This window comes from Megascapheus bottae, chromosome 1 (assembly GCF_031878675.1).
Source record: "Megascapheus bottae isolate mThoBot1 chromosome 1, mThoBot2.hap1, whole genome shotgun sequence".
Classification (NCBI taxonomy): Eukaryota; Metazoa; Chordata; class Mammalia; order Rodentia; family Geomyidae; genus Megascapheus; species Megascapheus bottae.
Genome location: NC_143509.1, coordinates 38,695,083 through 38,708,690, shown reverse-complemented (window position 1 = coordinate 38,708,690; position 13,608 = coordinate 38,695,083). Strand labels below are relative to the sequence as shown.

General features: G+C 39.6%; 1 protein-coding gene across 4 annotated transcripts in view; it reads right to left on the bottom strand.

Moving 5' to 3' along the window:
- Positions 1 to 5,620, bottom strand: part of Pik3ca (phosphatidylinositol-4,5-bisphosphate 3-kinase catalytic subunit alpha) — a 95,318-nt gene extending 89,698 nt beyond the window's left edge. For 3 of the 4 annotated variants that reach the window (XM_090342442.1, XM_090342446.1, XM_090342450.1), the window contains exon 1: positions 5,532 to 5,620. The gene's annotated coding sequence lies outside the window, so the exon portion shown is untranslated. The remainder of the gene's footprint in view (positions 1 to 5,531) is intronic. The other variant, XM_090342443.1, reaches the window with a different exon arrangement.
- Between the last annotated feature and the right edge of the window lie 7,988 nt (positions 5,621 to 13,608).

Below are 13,608 nucleotides of genomic sequence, written 5' to 3'. Positions count from 1 at the left end.
GGATCACAGTTGGTGAGACCTATCTCAAAAATAACCAGCAAGGGTTCATTTGTTAAACATGTCATTTGAAATATGATGTAAAAATCAATGTTAATAAATTCTTTAATAAAAAAAAATACCCAGCAAGGGCCAGTTGTTCAGCCTAGTCATACAGAGCTTGCATAGAATGCAGGAAGCCCTGGGTTCGATTCCTCAGTACTATATATTCAGAAAAAGCCAGAAGTGGCCCTGTGGCTCCTGTGGCAGAGGGCTAGCCTTGAGCAAAAAGTGTCCAACGACAGTGCCCAGGCCTTGAGTTCAAGACCCAGGACTAGCAAAAAATAAATAATAACCAGTAATAGAAACAAGGTCGCAGGTGTGGCTCAGGTGGGAAAGTGCCAGTCTAGTAAATGGATGATTATGAGTTCAAACCCCAATACCATAAGAAAAAAAGAAACAATACAATTATTTTTTAGAATATTATTTTAAGTTTAAACTTCTTAGTTGAAATAGATGGGGAGAGTAAGAAAGAAAACCCAAAACTTCCTTTACTAGGATGAAGTACATAATTTATGAAAAAAATGACTGTATGACAAGAATTACTACATGATATGTAATGTAATAATACACTTCCCATAATATAAAAAATACAATACTTTCCATATTACAAAAAAATCCCACCCCAAATCACTACATAAAATGAAAAAAGATCCTTAAAACTAAGAAAATGACTAGAGGAATTGCTTAATCAGGAAAACACGCATCCAGAAAGTACCCCAACTTCAAACCCTAGTACTGTCAAAAGAAAAATTAAAAACATGACTCCCAAATAAAGTATTAACAATTTTAATTCCCTAATACATGGAACCACCAATCCCACAATGGAAACTATGCCTATCTTCTGGAATTGTTCCTAAACAGAAGACCAATTTTGCCTGTATTTCAGAACATTTTTATTCAGAACTAATATTCCCTAAATTTTAAAGTTTAATGATTTTACCAGTTTGAATCTTATTTTGTTAATTTGTTAATTACTGCTAATCTGTTCCCTTCTTTTGAATGAAGTCTAACTTACTTTGGATAGGTGCAAAGTCATCAGCTTAAGACAATTTTCTCCCTCTTAGTATATTACTGATTAGGCATTTGCTATTCTACATGGCAGATTCCTCAATAATTAGCTCCTGAGTAAGCAGACCAACACCTGGGTGTTTGACAGTGATATGGGATTCTAAGAAAATGAAACCAAAAGCCACAGTGGTTTTGGTCCCCATTCACACCTGCATAATAGTTAGTAGAGTGGAAAACAGAACTTATGATATAAACTGTGTCCTTTTTTTTTTTTATCTCTAAGTCCACTCAGGAGATCTAACAACTCCTGGGGGGGGGGGGGAGGAAATTAACATTTTTAAGTACCTAACTAAAGAATTCTTTCTGATCTACATTACCTAATTCAACAACTCTCATCAGGAGTGATTACTTCCCCTAATATGTGTTATATCTAAAGTAATTCTGCCAGTTCCTTTTTGAACCAGATTTTGAACACATCCGATTCCAAAGCCAATATTGTTAGTGCTCAGAATTTTAAGACTAGATCAAAGTACAGTGTAGATTATCCAGTAGAATCTGTTTATGTTCCAGAATGAGAACAAACCTTGAAGATACTGAGATGTGCCCAAAGACACAATGTTTCCAGGAAAGTAGAATGGAGACTGGAACTGAAACTGATTTCCAGTTCAGTACTGGGTATTAATAATGGTCCTTATATTTGTGTGTTTATACTGTCTAAAAAAGGGGAGGTTTTATTTTTAGATTTTTTTCTTTAAATTCACTATTTTTTAAGTAGAAACAAAAAGGTTTCTGCTCAAGAAATTACTTGTGACTACAATACATTGCACCCTTTTCATAATTCTCCCTATCTTTCCCAACATCAGCCATTCAATTTTCTTAATTCCATTTTTACACACACACACACACACACACCACACACACACACCACACACACACACACACACATACACGGCTGCATTCTCTCCATTAGTCTACTGCCGCCTGTTGACCTCAAACTTCCAGATACACCACAAAGTCCAGTTTCCTGGTATTTAATTTAAATATCAAATGTACTTGGCAAAAATAAAAACTGGTGCTTATGATTTATTACACATTGTAAGGAAATCTGTATCCATGATATTGATTTATCCTGTCAAGTCCCTATAATATACTAGTTATGACTGGTTATAAAATACAACTATCTAGAAGATAGGAGTCCCTATCTGCAAGGAATTTACATCCTGGAGGATATATAGACAAATAAGCAGGCAATTACAATGGAGCAAGGAAATGCTACAACAGTGGTAGTACAGATGCCATGAGAACAGGAAGCTGGGACACCTGACCCAGAGTGCACTTTTCAAAGGAGGATGGGTAAGTTGAAGCAGCTAAAGAAAGAGAATTGAGTACACAAATGTTTCTGGAAATACAAATACACTTACACATGACATGAGATCAAGGTCAGGGAATCTATGATTCTAGAAAGAAGAAATGAACCTAAGGGGAAAAAAGGTCTTTGAAAGCTAGGGACTTAGTCTTGTCAATTTGAATTATGTGAAATGTAAACAAATAATGTTCTGGACTCCATTACTTACCACTTTAATCAAGACCTCTGGGAATAAAACCTTGGTACTAGGATATTTTTAAGTTCCCTAAGTGATTTATCATGCAACCAGGATGCATGAAAAATCATTTAAGATGTTAAAGGGTATTAAGTATAAACACTGTAAATAAGAGAAAGTTATTTTAAGTAATGCAAACTATTTGGGCACTCTCTTTTCTCTAGTTCTATTTAAACATGGGTTGAGATACAGAATAGCTAGGATAACACCTTGGCAAAAAAATAAAAAAATGTTACTTTTGTCAATGTGTCCACCACCTTTCACCCAATGGAACTCAGAATATCATTTTATAGAAAGAATTCTGCTCTGTCAACAAGACTGTAATAAAATTCTAAAAGTAAACAGCATTCTAAAAGTAAACAGCACTAAGAAAAACTACTTGACAGTACTAATAAAATATAAACCATACTATTCTAAGACTTATGCTTCTAACTTTGAATAATTTTTAAGATCATAAACATTTCTACTAAAAGTCTCATCTTCTATACTACTTAAGAGACACATTTTACTTAAAGACTACCCTCTACTTTGGAATTCAAGTGGTAGAATAAAATAGAGAACGGATCCATTTAATACTATTCTGGCTGCTAAAAAGATCAAATGGGATTAAGTTAGGGAAAATTCCCTTTACATGATAATCACAACTAGTTAAAACTTTAGGAAAAGGCACAAAAAAAGAGTAAGCTACACACAAAGCAAAATATTTTAGAAAAAAGTTGTTATAATCAATTGTGTATTCTAGTTTATTTTTTAGGACTATTTAAAAGAACGATGGTCATGGTTTGGGAGGGAGAGAGTTTGCATTTATGACTGTTCTGTGCAGTCAGGCAGGGCCATTGCTCTCACCTACCCTCCAGAGTATATACACTTTCAAGCAGTAACTTTTAGTCTGAGTATACTATTTGTATTTTCGAATATCTCTTTAATGTTGTACCCAACCCATTTAACTTTAGATAAATAAAATCAATGTCATACAGCTCTAGTAGGTTCATTTTCAATTGACAGGAATAGCTTTCAAACTATCCTAAATGACAAATGTGAACATTTGTTACTTATCTCCCATAAGATGCTACGAATATTTCAATATGTTATCATTTCTTTCAGTCTTTCATCTTGTGATTTTAATAGGAAATCACTCTACTTAAGAAAAGTTGCAGACTGGATTTTACTTTGGCCCACCACCCAGGTCCCAAAACTAGATGAGAGAAAAAATTCACACACACACATACACACACACACACACACACTCACACACACACGGCTGTCTCCAGATAATTCTGGCTGATGACACTGCAGAACAGTTAATCTGATAATTAAAATTTTCAGAACATGTGTTTAGATGATGATCTGTGCTGCCAGACACCAGAATTGAACGCTGGTTAAAAATTTTTAGAACTTGAAGACACACAAACTAAATTCTTGGGCAGCAACTGCTTTGAGAAATTATTAATCAAAACACAAAAACAAGGGCCACGAGTTTGGCCTAGTGGTAGGGAGTACCTAGCATGCACAAGACCAGGGTTCGATAACTCGGTACCACATACATAGAAAAAAAAGCCAGAAGTGGTGCTGAGGTTCAAGTGGTAGAGCTCTAGCCTTGAGAAAGTCCAAGGACAGTGCTCAGGCCCTGAACTCAAGGCCAAGACTGGCAAAAACAAAAAACGGAAACATTTTTATTTATTCAAACTGATGAACGACGAGAAATTTAAGTATTTTTGTGGACACTATTTACAATAAGCAACCCAGCACATAAATTTGGTGCAATGCAAATACCCACATATTCTTGTTTCTAAGGATGGAAACATGCAATCAATATTGCCCAAAGTAGTTCAAAAGTCTCAGAAGAAAACACAGACTTGAGTTATCTGGAATTTGCCTGCCCATCTTTCTCAGGAGTCCTCCAAGGACTTACAAACTATGATCTAAGACATCACATCCACGACGTCGCCCAAACCCATGCCCAGCTGCACAAAGGCGCAGTGGTGGAATGAAGAGTTCACAAAGATGAAATCACAACTCCTAATTCATTAAAGAAGGTGCAAACTGTGGTTCACAAAGACCCTTTGTGCTGTGCTCTCCTCATCCTTTATTTAACTGTGTAAGCACTGCCTATGATTCCTAAGTCTAGACACGCTGAAGACACCATCACTATTTTTTTTTTTTAGCATCCTAAAATAAACTCAAGCCGTGATCAAAACCCACTGGTGTTTACATAGCCCGAGTTTTGGCGCTGTATCCTTCTGGAAAGCCGCTTAGGAACTGAAACCCAGGCACCACATAAAAGAACTTAGTAAAGGTACAAGTCACGTGAGCCAATGTGTCAGGTCTATGAATGAAAGATCCAAACATTCGCCTGTGTGGCTGAACTAAAAACACAATCTCAAAGGGAAGGGTGGGAGGGGAGCCGAGGTTTCCTTTCCTTCAGTACCCCTGCCGGGCGATTTAAACCCAGTTAAGAGACACAGCAGGGCCGCCGGGGTGTCCGGTCTAGGGTCGGGGAGTGACAGCCCCCCGGGGACCGCCCGTCGACGGGCGTGCGGCGCGCGGAGACCCCGCGGCAGGGGCCGGGCGGCGCCCTGGGCGCACTCCTTCATGATCCCCACCACCACCCCCCCAAAAGCCAGAAAGGAAGCAGAACCCAGGAACCAGACAGGCAGCGGCCCGCGAAGCTCTGGGAGAGAGGCAAGGCTTCGCCGCAGTCACCCGGAGAGGCCGAGACGGGCGACCGGGAGGAAGCGGAGTGGCCATTGCAAGGCGAACACCGCCCTAGGCCATCGCGGCGAGACCTCGGGTCCAGAGCCCCCGCCCAGGGGAGGCGGACACGCCCGCATCTCCGGAGCCCATCCGTCCCCAGCCCACCGCACCGGCCCGCGCTTTACTCACAATCGGGGCTCCTCCAGGCTCCGAGGCTCTAACCGCATCGGGTCCCAGCCCCGCGGGCGGCGGCGGCGGCGGCGGCGGCGGCGCCGAGGGAGAGGAGAACGGGCGGCTCGGCCCCCGCCTCCCGGCCCCTCTCCCCCGCCGCTCCGAAGCTGCCCGGCCGGGCCTGAGCCCTGCCTCGCCGGCGGCCCCAGCCCCAGCGGCCGCGGCTGCAGCAGCCCGAGACCTCAGCGGCGGCACCGGAACTGCCGCTTTCTCCTGGCTCTCTAGACTCGCTGGCCCCCGCGCCACACACCCCCGCCCCAGTCTCCTTTCTCTGTCGTCCCTGTTGTTTTTTTTTTTTTCTTTTGTTTCCAGAATAAACTTTATTGGTCTCTTTTTCCGCTCACATCGTGTAAACAAACAAGGAACTCTTCCCCACCCCCTCGACTTCCCCTCCTTCGGCAGAGGAGGGTACGAGCCGAAGTGGAGGCCAGCGTAGGAGTGACCTGGAAGCAGATGTGGGAAGCAGCGGAACTGAAAGGAAGGCGGGGTGGGGGGGGGAGGAAGTGGGCAAATCCGGTAACAGAGCGCCACCGCGCCTGCGCGGCCCTTTTCCGCCCTTAAGTGGGAAGCCTGTTGAGACTGTTTTTCTGAGGTAACGCTAAGGCTGGGTCGTCTGCCCCGGGGGGGTGGGGGGGGGCGGAGGGAGGGAACTGTCGGTTCCGGGTAACTCTACACGCCGCTGGCGGGCCAGCGTGGAAATGTTAGAAAGGAATATTGGGGGCAAATGAGCTTATTCGCTTTTTTGCTCGTAGGGAAAAACCAGGCTGGGTAGGAGCCAGAGAAACCAAAGGGGAGCGGCTTCCACTGTCCGTGGTTCACTCGCGTGGATGGTGGGAGGCCCCTAGGAAGCCTGGCGGCCGGGCCTTGTCACCCATGCTGCGTCCAGTTGGAACCCACCCTGAAGGTTCCACATCCCCCTGCAGTCCTGGGACTGATGCTACCACACCTGCACCACCCACTCCTCTTTATTAAAAAAAAAAAAATTCCCGAAACATCTTGTCCTCAAAGTTGAGACCACAATCTTTTTTTTTTTTTTTTTTTTCCTTGTAAAGCTAAAGTAGAAGGCTTCAGGAAAGCTATTTTGTCTGTAGACCCGAAGTAGTATCTTGATGCTGCATTACCGCAAATCTCTTTTTGCTTCGGGAATGCCTTAGCCGGATCTGTTGACTTTAGGATTGCATTTTTTTAAAAAAATTGTGTGTGGGAGGGGGGGTGAGGGGGTAACTTCACATTCAAGTCGACCAGCATTGATTGTAAGGTCATCGTTTGACTAGTTCTATATTTTCTGTTTATGGTCTTTTCAACCTTAAGTTCTTGTAATCGTCTATTTCGACTCTAAATCTCAATATATATATATATATATATATATATATATATATATTTACTGTTTTCAGACGTTTCAGAACAATTACAACACTTATCTACCTACCTTGAGCCACAGTGCCACTTCCAGATTTCTGGTGGTGAATTTGAGATGGTAGTCTCAGACTTTCCTACCCCAGCTATCTTTTTCCTTAGATCTCACCCTCCTGAGTAACTAGGATAACAGACATGGGCCATCAGGAACTAGCTCTCTTTCTCTTCTTTTTACAATTATTTTATTTGTTCCAGTCCTTTGACTTGAACTCAGGGCATGGGTGTTGTCTCTGAGTGTTTTTGCGCAAGACACACTCTACCACTTGAACCGTGGCTCCACTTCTGGCTTTGGGGGATGGGACTGGGAGCAGGGGTAGTAGTTAATTGCACATAATAGTTTTGAGGACTTCCTTTCCTGGGTGATTTTTGAAGCTGGAGCCTCAGATTTCAGGCTCCTCAACTAAGATTACTGGCATGAGTCACTGGCACCCAACTCAGATTCTTACTAGTCAGATATTATACCTCCCACATCATTCTTTTGTTCTGTTTTTGTTAATATTATCTATACTATAGTAGTTCATTTCTTCAGCCTTTTATTTGAGCTTTTTCCTGGACCTTGTCAGTCCAATCCCTTAAATGAATATTAAAGACACACACACACTTAAAAAAAAAACCCACTTTTTTTCCCCCACCCTGGGATTTGAACTCAGGGCCTGGCCACTATCTCGGAGCTTTGCTCAAGGCTAGCATTTTCCCACTTGAGCCACAGTGCCACTTCTGTTTTTTTCTGTTTATGTGGTACTGAGGACTCAAATCCAGGGCTTCATGCATGCTAGGCAGGCACTCTACCACTAAGCCACATTCCTATTCCTTGAATATAAAGTTTTATGACCAAGTCTTTAATTTTATAGAGCTATTTGTTCTGTAATTTTTTAAAAAATGCTGTTTTTCAGCCATATACAATGTCCTCCCTTCTAAGAAAATAACAAAATATCAGAATTTATTTTTAATATTATTTCATCTGGTTGAGATCTCCTTATCTCATTTTAATGTTATGAGTTATTTCAAATATATGATGGCACATGCTATTCATTTTTGTTTTGCTTTGTATTGTTTTTGACACTAAAACATCTTGGTAGAACCATTTGGCAAGCTTTGTTGTTGAATAACCAAATGTCAGAATTCCCACAAGTGAAGCTTTTGTGTTCATTCATATTTTGAGCTTATCAGGGATTTTTAATGAAGTGAGTCAATATTCTCTTTGGTAGCATCTGCCCCTTTTCTATATTCTATCTCCATCTGTTTTCCATCTTTTAGAAAAATGTTGATAGCATTATTAATTGGTGCTCTTGATTTTCCTTTTTTGTTTTGTAAATTTATCATTTTCAAAAATTTATTAGGATTGGTACAGTGGCTCACCCCTGTGATTCCAACAACTGAAGAGATCAAAAAGGTCATGGTTCCAGCCTAACACCAGACGAAATATTACTGAGACACCCATTAAAAAAAGGGACCTGGGGAGCAGGAGTTTGGGTTAGTGGTAGAGTGCTTGCCTAGCATGCACAAAGACCAGGGTTTGAATCCTCAGTACCACATACACAGAAAAAAAGCCAGAGTAGAGTGCTACCCTTGAGAAATCCCAAGGACAGTGCTCAGGGCTGAGTTCAAGCCCCAGGACTGGCAAAAAGAAAAAGGAAATAAAAAGAAAAGCTGCAAAGAGCTAGCCAGGGGTGGTCAGGATGGTAAAACACTTCTGTAATTCCAGCTAATGCAGGAGATACAGGTAAGAAGCTCTTTCTCAGGTTGGATCTGGGATAAAAGCCTGAAACTCCATCTTAAAAACAAAAAGAAAAAAACTCTAGAAAGGATAGTGGCTTGGTTCAAATAGAAAAGAAGTTAGCTCTCAAAACTTGAATTCAAGTGCTGCCATAAAAGAAAAAAGAATACTCATACTGCTGTTTTTATGTAGCATCTAATAGGAGGGAAAAATTAAAATTTCTTTGTCCAATCTGTTTTTTAATTTTATCATTTTTATTCTAGCCACAAAGGTTTTAACTAAGGGCTTGTACTTTCTAGGCAGGCAGGTATGTTGCCAACTCTGGGTCTGAAGATTGTCCTTGGGATTTCTCAAGGCTAGAGCTCTACCACTTGAGCCACAGCGCTACTTCCAGCTTTTTCTATGTATGTGGTACCAAGGAAATGAACCTGTGTCTTTGTGCATGCTAGGCAAGCACTCTTACCAGTAGGCCAAACAACCCAGTTGCCAACATTTTTGCTTTTGTCATTTTTCAAAAAGTCTTTTGCATTTATGCCTAGGCCAGCTTAGCTTTCTATTCTCCTTTGTAAATTTCCTGAATAGTTGGGATGACAGACTAAGTGTTTTACAGTTTTTTTTTGTTTTTTTTTTTTTTGGTTTTGTGGTGCTTGAATTTTGGGCCTGGGTGCTCTTTAGCTCAGGGATAGCGCTAGCACTTTACCACTTAAGCCACAATGCCACTTCCATGTTTTTTGTTTTAAATGGTTGAGATGATATCTTGCAAGTTTTCACCTAGGCCTTTCTCAAACCACAAATATACTAATTTTAGCCACCCAAGTAGCTAGGTTTAACAGGTATGAGCCACTGCATTTGGTGGTTCGCTTTGTGATGAAACCCTTATTTGTCAGCAGCATTGGGTGCTGTTAGTAGTTACTAGAACTTTTAGGAGATAGAACCTATTGGAAGGAAATTAGGCCATTTAGAGCGCACCCTTGAAGAGGTTATCGGAACCTTAGTGTCTTCTGTTTGCTCCTGGCTTCTGTGAAATGCCCTGCACTTCATCTACCATATACTTGTGCTGACACAGTTCAAAATCATGGCCAAGTTACAATGGACTGCTACCTTTAAAACTGTGAATCAAATTAACCTTTCTCCTTCTAGTAGTTTTTGTCTAGTGAGAGAATACTAAATAACATAACATCTACACTTGCAGGAATTTATTTATAATTGTATAAATCCATAATACTGAAATCTTCCATTCTTGGAATTCTCTTTTAGTTGTAATGTTTTTTAATATATTCCATTATATTATATTACATCATAATAAGGGTTTTATTATTTTAGAGAAGGTATGTGTCCTACTATCTTGATAGTTTTTTTAGTCATTTCCATTGTGTAGAGAACAAATTCTATTACATTTTGTAATTGTCAAGAATAAAGCCATTGATTTGTATGTTTATCTAGTACTTTCTATCCTTAATAAATTCCTGTTGTTTTGGAGTTAATTGATGTTACATGAAATATTTGTAACCTGCAAATATGTATATTATATAGTACTGTTATAAAGTTAAAGCTATTTCTCTTAGCTTGGTACATATTCTTACATATAATTTTATTTTCTGACAACAGTTAATATATGAGGTTCTTTTTATGTTTCATTGTCCAAGTAAATATTAGAAGTTTCTCTTGAGATCAAGGGATTAAGACATTCAATGGACAAGTAAGTTTGAATGGAGAATTATATTCTGGTCTTACATCAGAACATTAAACTTTTACCTAATGAAATCATGTAAATGACTTAGACTATAAAGAAAATAATAATAATGTAATATTTCTTGGATGACCGTTTCTTCAGAGTGTAAGTTTTGCTAAATCTTCACAGATTTTTAGATGGATGAGACCATCAATTCTTTTTGATTCATATCTGCCAGTTATTAGATATAGAAAAAGGATAAGTAAGTTTGAAAAATATTACTTTCATGTATTTTTTTATCTTAAAATAGTTGTGCAGAGGAATTTCCATGTAACAAAGCAGTTTATTAATACTGTATATCTTGATCAATGTCACCCCTTTCACATTTTTACCCATCCCTCCCTTCTGCACTCTAGCACAGTGTCAGGTACTTTGTTGTACCTAAAAGTTATTTACTGAATGAATGAACGTATGAGTGAGCAAATTCAGCTTTCTAAGCCATCTACCTTCCTGCCTCTAGGCATAACATTCTGAGTCCAGTTACATAGGTAATCTTTTGTAAAAGAAAATTCTCTGAATACTTCATAATTTCCCTCAAAACTCATATTAACATTTACCAAATTTCAGTGTCCAAAATTTCCTTACTCTTGAGGCTACTTTGTTGCAATTTAAGTCATATTCTCTCCTGTAATGAGGAAAGAATAAAAAACTAGTTACCATTCTATCTATAAATGTTCCATTTCATAAATTGCAAAATTTAGTTCAATGTTTCATTAAAAATTCTCTCCTAGGGGTCAGGAGTTTGGCCTAGTGGTATGAGTGTTTGCCTGCATGGACAAAGACCTGGGTTCGATTCCCTGGTACCACATATACTGAAAAAAGCTGGAAATGGTGCTAGCTCTAGCCTTGAGAAAGCCCAAGGGCAGTGCTCAGGCCCTGAGTTCAAAGCCCAAGACTGGCAAAAAAAAAAAATTCTTTCCTAGAGCACTGGTGGCTCAGACATATAATCCTAGCTACTCAGGAAGCTGAGATTTGAAAATCTTGGTTCAAAACACCATTTCAGGCAGGAAAAACCTGAAGACTTTTGTGTGTGTATCTGGGTCATAGGGCTTATGGGACTTGAACTTGGCCTGGGCACTATCCCTGAGCTCTTTAGCTCAAGGCTGCTGCCCTACCCTTGATCCAAGCCCCACTTCCCGTTTTCTAGAGGTTAATTGGAGATAAGAGATGCAGGTCCTTTTGTGCCTGGGCTGGCTTTGAACCTTGATCCTCACATCTCAACCTCCTGAGTAGCTAGGATTACAGCGCTTGAAGAGGAACAGTGATTCAAGTAGTTGATTACTAGCCTTCAGTAATAGCTCAGGAATAGCACGCAGAACTCAAGCTCCAGAACTGACGAGAAAAAAAAATACCTTCTATCTGTATTATGAGTTCATAAAGATAATTCTGACACCCAATGGGGAAGAAAAAAATAGATTTAGTTATTAGAAAAGATGAGAAAATCATATCTAATGATTTTAGATGAAGTAATAGTTAAGTATAAAGATGTTTCTATCACACAACTCTACTCTTTGCACCAATGATTGAAGTGTGTGTGCAATCATTTAAAATACCTGGGACACTTAATAAAATGTAGAAAATGTACTGTATTCATTTTATATTATGAATAGTTGGTTACTGGGAACTTATAATACAAACAAACACAGTAACTCTATAACAAGAATTTTCCAGGTAAATGGCTATTCTTCTGTAGTCAGAACCTCATTTAAATTATGTAGACAATGTTTACCTTAAGCCATCTGTATTATGATTATTTTATTTCTGATTCTTCTAGTATTTTTTTTTATTTCATATTTTAGAAGCTGCGAGTTTGGCCTAGTGGTAGAGTGCTTGCCTAGCATGCAAAAAGACCTGGGTTCGATTCCTTGGTACCACATACATTGAAAAAGCCAGAAATGGTGATGTGGCTCAAGTTGTAGAGCGCTAGCCTTGAGAAAACCCACAGATAGTGCTCAGGCCCTGAGTTCAAACTCCTGGACTGGCAAAAAAAAAAAAATCCCATATTTTAAGTGCTGCATTTTTCAGTCTACAATCAGCCAACTGTGTACATGGAAAAACCTGTCAGATGATTTATCTCATATTGTTTTATCACACAGGTCAGTATTCTCCGATTGAGAAACATGCAGTTGTATCATTGTTACTCAAAGACCTAACTTTATGTATTTCCTGTTTCCTGAATGTCATGCCTTTTCCTTTCTTTCATTGCTTCCTCATTTAAAAGAAGCTCACATTCTCTTGAATATCCTAAGAAATGGAGACCATAACAATTTTATTTCCTTCTGCAGTGTTGGAGGTTGAAGGAAGGGCCTGGTGTGTGATAGACAAGGGATACAGACCCTACTATAAGAGACATAAATTTTTGAGACCCTCTGTATATCCATTTTTTTGTTTGGTTCTTACATATGATTAATAATGTCTTAGACAAATGCATGTTTCTGTAATAACAATAACAACAAAATACTGTATACCTGAAACAACTAGAAAACTGAAGTCCAAGATCAAAATACCAATTCAATAAGTATCTGGTAAACATTTTCTTGGATTATAGACCAAGACTTTTTGCCACACGGAAATGGAAGAGAATGAGGGAGGGAGAGAAGGAAGAAGAGAGAGAGGAGAGAGAGAGAGAGAGAGAGAGAGAGAGAGAGAGAGAGAGAGAGAGAGAGAGAGAGAGAGAGAGAGAGAGAGAGAGAGAGAGAGAGGAGAAACAAGAGAACTAACAAGTTTTCTGATTCTTTAAATCTAGATGTCTCCTAAAGACCTTCATCCTCAAATAACCTCACATTGGTTTAGGAGTGGACTATGGTGAATAATTAACTTGATGAGAGATTATGGTAGAAATTATATTCTCACATTGAATGGTAGTGGTTCAAGCATATAATTCCAACTACTTGGGGTACCAAAATAGAAAGATCACTTGAACCCACATGTTTAAGTCCAGTTAGGAAAGAGGAAGGACAGAAAGCATTTTCTTTAAATTTTGAAGGTTTGTATTTTGATTTTCGGGGTTTTTTTTTTGCCAGGCCCTTGAATTGGAGCTCACGACCTAGGCACTGTCCTTGAACACTTTTTCTCAAGGTAGCACTCTGCCACTTTGAACCACAGCACCACTGCTGGCTTTTTCTGAGTATGTGGTGCTGAGGAATCAAACACGGTGCTTCATGTGTGCC